The sequence below is a fragment of the Capra hircus genome, chromosome 1, assembly GCF_001704415.2.
Source record: "Capra hircus breed San Clemente chromosome 1, ASM170441v1, whole genome shotgun sequence".
In the NCBI taxonomy this organism is placed as follows: Eukaryota; Metazoa; Chordata; class Mammalia; order Artiodactyla; family Bovidae; genus Capra; species Capra hircus.
Genome location: NC_030808.1, coordinates 105,757,196 through 105,767,258, shown reverse-complemented (window position 1 = coordinate 105,767,258; position 10,063 = coordinate 105,757,196).

Genomic DNA, 10,063 nt, shown 5'->3' with positions numbered 1-10,063 from the left:
ACTAGTGATAGAAGCAAGATCTGATGCTGTAAAGAGCAATATTGCATAGGAACCTGGAATGTCAGGTCCATGAATCAAGGCAAATTGGAAGTGGTCAAACAAGAGATGGCAAGGGTGAACATCGACATTCTAGGAATCAGCAAACTAAAATGGACTGGAATGGGTAAATTTAACTCAGATGACCATTATATCTACTACTGCAGGCAGGAATCCCTCAGAATAAATGGAGTTGCCATCATGGTCAATAAAAGAATTCAAAATGCAGTACTTGGATGCAATCTCAAAAATGACAGAATGACCTCTGTTCGTTTCCAAGGCAAACCATTCAATATCACAGAAATCTAAGTCTATGCCCCAAACAGTAACACTGAAGAAGCTGAAGTTGAACGGTTCTATGAAGACCTACAAGACCTTTTAGAACTAACACCCAAAAAGGATGTCGTTTTCATTATAGGGGACTGGAATGCAAAAGTAGGAAGTCAAGAAACACCTGGAGTAACAGGCAAATTTGGCCTTGGACTGCGGAATGAAACAGGGCAAAGACTAATACAGTTTTGCCAAGAAAATGCACTGGTCATAGCAAACACCCTCTTCCAACAACACAAGAGAAGTTTCTACACATGGACATCACCAGACAGTCAACACTGAAATCAGATTGATTATATTCTTTGCAGCCAAAGATGGAGAAGCTCTATACAGTCCACAAAAACAAGACCAGGAGCTGACTGTGGCTCAGATCATGAACTCATTACCAAATTCAGACTTAAATTGAAGAAAGTAGGGAAAACCGCTAGACCATTCAGGTATGACCTAAATCAAATCCCTTATGATTATACAGTGGAAGTGAGAAATACATTTAAGGGCCTAGATCTGATAGATAGAGTGCCTGATGAACTATGAAATGAGGTTCGTGACTTTGTACAGGAGACAGGGATCAAGACCATCCCCATGGAAAAGAGATGCAGAAAAGCAAAATGGCTGTCTGGGGAGGCCTTACAAATAGCTGTGAAAAGAAGAGAGGTGAAAAGCAAAAGAGAAAAGGAAAGATATAAGCATCTGAATGCAGAGTTCCAAAGAATAGCAAGAAGAGATAAGAAACCCTTCTTCAGCAATCAATGCAAAGAAATAGAGGACAAGAACAGAATGGGAAAGACTAGAGATCTCTTCAACAAAATTAGAGATACCAAGGGAACATTTCATGCAAAAATGGGCTCTATAAAGGACAGAAATGGTCTGGATCTAACAGAATCAGAAGATATTAAGAAGAGGTGGCAAGAATACACAGAAGAACAGTACAAAAAAGATATTCATGACCCAGATAATCACGATGGTGTGATCACTAATCTAGAGCCAGACATCATGCAATGTGAAGTCAAGTGGGCCTTAGGAAGCATCACTATGAACAACGTTAGTGGAGGTGATGGAATTCCAGTTGAGCTATTTCAAATTCTGAAAGATGCTGTGAAAGTGCTGCACTCAATATGCCAGCAAATTTGGAAAACTCAGCAGTGGCCACAGGACTGGAAAAGGTCAGTTTTCATTCCAATCCCAAATAAATGTAATGCCAAAGAATGCTCAAACTACCGCACAGTTGCACTCATCTCACATGCTAGTAAAGTAATGCTCAAAATTCTCCAAGCCAGGCTTTAGCAATACGTGAACCGTGAACTTCCTGATGTTCAAGCTGATTTTAGAAAAGGCAGAGGAACCAGAGATCAAATTGCCAACATCCATGGATCATGGAAAAAGCAAGAGAGTTCCAGAAAAACATCTATTTCTGCTTTATTGACTATGCCAAAGCCTTTGACTGCATGGATCACAATAAACTATGGAAAATTCTGAGAGAGATGGGAATACCAGACCACCTAACCTGCCTCTTGAGAAATCTGTATGCAGGTCAGGAAGCAACAGTTAGAACTGGACATGGAACAAGAGACTGGTTCCAAATAGGAAAAGGAGCACATCAAGGCTGTATATTGTCACTCTGCTTATTTAACTTATATGCAGAGTACATCATGAGAAACACTGGATTGGAAGAAGCACAAGCTGGAATCAAGATTGCTGGGAGAAATATCAATAACCTCAGATATGCAGATGACACCACCCTTATGGCAGAAAGTGAAGAGGAACTCAAAAGCCTCTTGATGAAAGTGAAAGTGGAGAGTGAAAAATTTGGCTTAAAGCTCAACATTCAGAAAACGAAGATTATGGCATCCAGTCCCATCACTCCACGGGAAATAGATGGGGAAACAGTGGAAACAGTGTCAGACTTTATTTTGGGGGGCTCCAAAATCACTGCAGATGGTGATTGCAGCCATGAAATTTAAATACACTTACCTTTTGGTAGACAAGTTATGACCAACTAGATAGCATATTCAAAAGCAGAGACATTACTTTGCCGACTAAGGTCCGTCTAGCCAAGGCTATGGTTTTTCCTTTGGTCATGTATGGATGTGAGAGTTGGACTGTGAAGAAAGCTGAGTGCCGAAGAATTGATGCTTTAGAACTGTGGTGTTGGAGAAGACTCTTGAGAGTCCCTTGGACTGCAAGGAGATCCAACCAGTCCATTCTAAAGGAGATAAGCCCTGAGTGTTCTTTGGAAGGAATGATGCTAAAGCTGAAACTCCAGTACTTTGGCCACCTCATGCGAAGAGTTGACTCATTGGAAAAGACTCTGATGCTAGGAGGGATTGGGGGCAGGAGGAGAAGGGGACGACAGAGGATGAGATGGCTGGATGGCATCACTCACTCCATGGACGTTTCTTAGTGAACTCCGGGAATTGGTGATGGACAGGGAGGCCTGGTGTGCTGCGATTCATGGGGTCACAAAGAGTCGGACATGACTGAGCGAGTGAACTGAACTGTACTGAATGGAAATCTCCACTGATTACCGTGTCTTCCTCTCTGTACCAGGTAGAGAATGACTCTAAATCAGAAAACTCATCCATGAAGAAGGTGCTGGCTTAAATCTGCATAACAACCTTACCCGGTTTACTGTGTTTTTCCTGATAACCTCCTGTAACTGCCCCCACCTAGTCCCCAACATCTTTCTTTTGTCTTTAGCTGAAGATAGTATTTCAAGTCATGGATTGGGCCATTTTAGAGTATTTTACTGTTTTTGTGGGTATCTCCCATGTATACATGATATATATGTGTTAATAAAACTTCTGTATGTTTTCCTCTTTTTAATCTGTCTTTTATTACAAGGGGTCTGATCACAGAACCTAGAAGGGTAAAGGAAAATTGCTATTCATAATAGTAAGAGTTATATGATAGAACTGTTAAAAAAATTGTGTGTTTATGAGAGTTCTTTTAGTATCAGGATCAGGATCTCCTTAGGGTCAGGTTGAAAGGTAACATGACAACATTAAGCAAAATATTAGTTGCTGTTGTTTATTTTTACAAAAGACCAAATGGAGTAAAGATGCCCTCTAGTGAAAGGTTAGGTACATTTTACAATCAAACTGAAAGAACAGAAAATCTATCCAAAATTACATGGCAATTGCAATGTGGAGCTTTTGCTTTCTTTCTAAACAATAAAATCAATAACAGAATTAAGAAATTAATTGACTTATATAATAAATTATGTTCTCATTCATATGTTCTTCCTGAATGAATTTTATTTATTTTAATTACTTCTAAGTTGTTTTTTTCTGTAAATTCGAATAACCAAATTATCATTCTGTCAAGGAAATCTGTTGTTTCCGATTTTGGGGGAAAAAAAGAAGTCACTCTTTATGACAAATATACTCTTTCTCACAAGTTTATAAAGTAAATATTGACTTGTTCAACAGATAATCTGAATGTGTTATCAGAATTTAATTTTATAAAATAAATATTTGAGAGAAAGTAATTTGCAAAGTTATGAAAAGATCTAATGATAAAGAGCTTCCCTGGTGGCTCAGCGGTGAAGGGTCTGCCAATGCAGGAGACGGGGTTTTGACCCCTGATTTGGGAATATCTCACATACAGTGGCGCAACTAAGCCTGTGCGCTACAATTGTTAAGCCTGTGCTCTAGAGCCAGTGGGCCACAATTACTGAGCCCACATGCCGAAACTACTGAAGCTCACACACCCTAGAGACCCTGCTCTGCAACAAGAGAAGCCACCACAATGAGAAGCCCACACACCAGAGCTACAGAGTAGCCTCCCCTCGCTGCAACTAGACAAAAGTCCACGCAGCGCTGAAGACCCAGAACAGCCAAAGATAAAGAAAGAAAGAAAGTTACTTAAAGCCAAAAGATATAATGTCAAATCTCTAGAAAAATAAGATGTTGACAGAAATTCTTATTTTATGACTTTCAGGGTCAAGGTGTTTGAGAAAAAGATAAAAGAATGAAGGGACTGTGTATAGAGTTGATGGTCACAGGAGCAGGAGATTACGCTCTCAGAGGCCAGCCCAGAGTCTTGTTTACAGTGAAAATCAATAAACATTGTTGACTGGAGGTGAGACAAATTGTTCCCTAACAAACTGAAATAAAATCTCTTCTGGATGAATTGCTAAGATGGTTGGCAAATGCCGAAATTCAGTGTTTCATTGATTTAAAAGTGTCCTGTAAGACTTACAGGCTCACAGTCCCTTGGCTATGACAAAAGGAATACTAAAATACAGTGGTGAAAAGATGATCTTTTCAACAAAGGTTCTGAGCTTATTGGATGTCCATCTGCACACACACACAAATCAATCTTAGCTTCTACCTCATACCTTAAAGAAAAATCAGTTCCTAGTAGATTGCAGATCTAAATGTGAAAGGTAAAACATCAAAGCTTCTAGAAGAAAACACGGCCACCTCAGGGACTGCAAATATTTCTCAAACTGGACGTGAACAGCACTAACCACAAAGCAAAGACCGTACTAACTGAAAATTAAGAACTTCTCTATTTAAAAAACACCACTAGAAGACCTATGCAATACATATGTTCAATAAAGGACTTTTATCAAAAATACATAAAGAATTCCTACAAATCAATAGAGAAATGAACACAGAAGAAAAATGACTTAAAATTAATAGGGACTTTATAAAAAAAAGATAATCTACTGATTAATAAACTTATTAAAATGTGTTCAACTTTCTTAGTCATCAGGGAAAGAAAACATTCCATCACAATGTGACAGCACTATAACCAGAGGTATCCTGGTAAATGTTCGACAATCGGCTTTCTAGAAGGAGGAAAAGTGTGTATGTGTGTGTATCACAAATTGGCAAATAATAAAATATACAGTGTATACTCTTTACTGTAAATTCCATACAGCCAACTGGTTCTTACAGAATTCTTTCTGATTTTTGCTGAACTTTTGCATCCTTCTAAGGCTGTAATTCAACCATGCTTTGATAATTTTTTAAGCTATTCACAAGATACCAACTACATACATGAAACTTTTAAGTTTAATCTGCATTATAAATATTTCCCCCATCACTTTCTGAAGTCTGTATAAATCAAGCCCTGATTAGTGGCATGTCCCAGTTTTCATAGTATAAATATTCCACTGTGGTCAATCTCATACTACCTAGAAGATATTGCTAAAGAGATGCATAAATATTATGTATTATATAGTATTTCCATCATATGGATAAAATTACTATAAATAAACTCAATAGCATAGAATGATAGTTAAATGTAGCACAGTAATTAGGAGGTGATAGATTTTGAATACTTTTGTTTTAATATAACTTATTTGTGTTTATGTAAGTTAATTTTTAATAATGGTTATTTTTAACAACCAGTTGCCAAAATTACTACAAATTTAACCTTTGGTCCCTGAGAGCTGGTCTGAGCCAACTCAGACATACCTTTGAACCTACCAGAATGAAAAGATTGCCAATACCACATGAGATCTACGACAATTAATTCCTAGATAAATCCCCAACAGAAATGAACACCTAGGTTCATCAAAAACATGTATAAGAATGTTCACAGCAGCACTATTCATAATAGCCCTGAATGAAAAGCAACCCCAAAGTCATCAATAATAGAGTAGATAAATAAATCATATAATATTCAATAAGAATGAACACACTATTGTTACATGTACCAACATGGACGAATTTAATAAAGGTGAAGTAAACCAGACCCAAATGTATACATGGGCTTCCCTGATGGCTCAGACAGCAAAGAATCTGCCCACAATGCGGGAGACTTGGGTTCGATCCTTGGGTTGGGAAGATCCCCCAGAGGAGGGCAAGGCAACTCACTCCAGTATCCTTGCCTGGAGGATCCCCATGGATAGAGGAGCCTGGTTGGCTACCGTCCATGGGGTCACAAAGAGTCAGATACAACTAAGTGACTAAGCACAGCATAGCAAAAGAATACATGCTGTTTGTTTCCATTTATATAAATTCAAAAACAGACAAAAGTAGTCTACAGTGTCAAAGTCAGGAGAATGGAGTAAGCGCGCAAGGGAGACAATCGGTGTTCTGGTTGTGTTCTTTTCCTCAGTTGGCACAGTCTCCATAGTTGTGTCCAGTGTGTGAAAATTCATTAAACTGTACCACTTAAGGTCTGTGTGATTTTCTGTGGATGTGGCATTTCAGGGTTTAAAACATTAAAAAAAAAAAGTCTACTCCCTAGATTTAAAAAGGTAAAACTGACCTAACTGATAATTCTGAGGTAATATTAAGTTGGCTAATTTAATTATCTATAACTGAAGGAGTTATTTAGTCACCAAGTCATGTCTGACTCTTTGCAAACTCCATGGACTGTAGCCTTGCTAGGCTCCTCTATCCATGGGATTTTTCAGGCAAGAATACTGGAGTGGACTGCCTTTTTCTTCTCCCAGGGATCTTCCTGACTCAGAGATCAAACCCAGGTGTCCTGCTTAGCAGGTGGAGTCTTTATCACTGAGCCACATGGGAAGGCCACTGAAGGAGTAGGAGAGTAGAAACCAGAAGGTTGATGAATGGAGTCCCACTGTCTCATCATGAGAGCCTCTGAAAGAAATTTTATTCCTTTTGTGACTCAATACTTTCTACTACAAATAGAAGTGGATTACAAAAATCAGAAAATTAATGAAACACAAAGCTTACCAAATCTCTATACTAACCTTCAAAATAGCTAAACTCTATGAAGCTGTTTTGTAACAGAGAGCAATATATCCCCCAATAATTTACTTGGTCCTTGAAAATATGACTCTGTTAAGAGTGATATAGCCTTTTAAAGATTTTTCAGAGACATAATAATAACCTTGTTCATTTTTTCCCCATCTGGCCTGGATCCACAGAGAGAAAACAGCCGCAAGCCAATAAAATAAAACGGAAGGAGTACTTCTCAGTAAAAGATAAGGGTAAATGGTTAAATGGATGTTGGAAATGGAGTGAGGGCTCCATCAGCCGTAAACCCAGTGGAAGGAGCAGCTTTCTGTTGAGTGGAAGTTAATTTAACATTGTATGTTGCAGATAAAAATGTTTGCCAGAGATTATTAATTCCTACAGACCTATACCTAGATCTTCAAATTATTTTCAAATTACTTTTGAAAGCTTTCTCCTTCCATATCACAATATCACATACAAAAATACATTAGACTCTGTTGCTACCTGAAGACTCTCCTTTTAGAAGCTTTACTGCTTTACAGCACATTTCACATTTCATAAATTTTGATGTCTGTTTTGCCCTAGACTTTCCTTTCTATGTGAGTTATTTAGCAGAACTTAGTTTAAGATTATGTGATACATCTAAAAGAGTACTCATTTTAGATAGACGTGATAGAAATCTTTTCTTGAAGTTTCATTTGTTACATTTTGTAAGGATAAGAACCATAACTGAGTATCAGTTTCACCATAAATCTACCCATCTCCTTTGCAAAGAGTCTATAATCAGCAAATCAGTGATCTGGGAATTATTTTAGACATTTAGCTCTGCACACACACCAACTTGATAAATGTGAATAATAGGCTCACACTGACTGGACAGTCAGAAGCAAACAACACTTGGGTAAATCAAACAAGGTTTACATATTTGAAGGTGCAGCATGAAGTCTGAACAGATTAGCTGGGTAGTAAAGACATCAACTCTCATTTCCTATTAACAGTCAGAAGTGCTTTTACTTGAGAACCCATCAAGGGGGCCACACCAGCAGATACACAGTTGGGGATGGTAAGTCTGAGCAAATGAGGCTCCCATCAGACCTTTCAAAGACTAGGACTGTCAGACCTAGTCTTGTATACATAATGCTAAAGCAGTCCAGGATGTCTTGGTCTTGCTTGGGTACTTGCTGGAGACAAATGCACCCTGGCCAGGTATACCACAAGTATCAGGGAATCATAGGACCCATGCCAGATTTGCAGGAGTATATCATACTCACCTTGTTTGTTTAGTCACTAAGTCATGTCTGACACTTGTGACCCCATGGACTGTAGCCTGCCAAGCTTCTCTGTCCGTGGGATTTCCCAGGCAAGAGCCCTGGAGTAGGTTGCCATTTCCTTCTCCAAAATGGTACTTGTACTGCTAAATTAACTCTTTATTCATTGCTTTTAACCCCTCCAAACTATGACAGCATGAGCTGGATGTAATTCTGAACTCCATGTCATGGAACCAGAGTAATGGGTAATCTGTTACCCATATGGCTCTGGAAGTCATGCTAAATCACCCTTGGACCAGTTTTAGGATCCAATCAACAAGTCCAAAGTTATGTTGACAAGGAATCATGAGATTAAATAAGGAAAAAAAGACTGCAAAATACACGCCCTGCTAAGTCACTTCAGTTGTGTCCAACTCTGTGCAACCCTATAGATGGCAGCTCACCAGGCTCCCCCATCCCTGGGATTTTCCAGGCAACACTGGAAGTGGGTTGCCATTTCCTTCTCCAATGTATGAAAGTGAAAAGTGAAAGTGAAGTCGCTCAGTCATGTCTGACTCTTAGCGACCCCATGGACTGCAGCCTACCAGGCTCCTCCATCCATGGGATTTTCCAGTCAAGAGTACGGGAGTGGGGTGCCATTGCCTTCTCTGATACATGCCCTAGTGATAGACTATCCAATCATGTAGTCACTAAACATTGCAAGACAATTTTCTATTATTATTTCTATCATCATTATTATTTTTTTTAAACTTTCTATGTTGCATTGGGGTATAGCCAATTAACAATGTTGTGATAGTTTCAGATGAACAGTGAAGGACTCAGCCACACATATATATATATATATATATATATTCATTCTCTCCCATACTCCCTCCTGCCACATAACACTGGGCAGAGTTCTATATGCTATACAGTAGGTGCCAGGAGCCAGCGTGAAGAATCCCGTCCATGGCAAAGGTCATGAGGAAGGAAGCCCAACAAAATGCAAAGGCGTGATCTGGCTTCAGGGGTTCCCCCTGAGTTTTCCTGAACATCTACCCCCCTAAAGCCAGAGTTGGCCTTATTTTATTGTACTGTGCTTTCCACTCTTCTGACACTCCTGGAAAAAGTTAACTTAGGGCTTCAGTCTTCTGCATTAGAAAGGAATGTTTCAGCTCAAACCCCCTCTGATGGCTCTCTAACTTGCCTAACAGGTTCCCCTGGACTTTTTACAACTTGTGAATTGTTTACAACCCCCCCAACCACGAGAGGCATGAAGCTTAGAGCATCTCAGAGATACAGAGCCTCTTCTAAAAAGCTAAAAATTATATTGGTGACGGGTTTTCACTGTTGAGTCAATGACTGCTGCTAGGCCTCCATATTCTTTATCTTTCAGACACCTGAAAGGATATTAATCAATGTAATTGGGATATAGAAATAGGAATATAGTAGTTTTGATGTTAGCAACCCCAGACTTTGGAGTTAATTACTTTTCTTTGTTATATATCACTGCACTCCTCTTGTGTCCTTGCTATGTAAGAATGTAACTTTATTTAGTGCTTTCTGACAGCGGCACCAGACTTTGGGAAGAACAACATAAATAAGTCTTCTGGTTGACAAACCCTTATCAAAAAAAAAAAGGCCATAAAATGTTAATTGGCCCTCTGGCCAGAAGATGATGTAAATCACCTGACTTGTGTATACAACTAGGTATGCAGAGAGAAAGCCTGGTCTCGATAAGAGTCAGGGCTGCTGACACTGCATAATTTTATATATTATCCATTGATC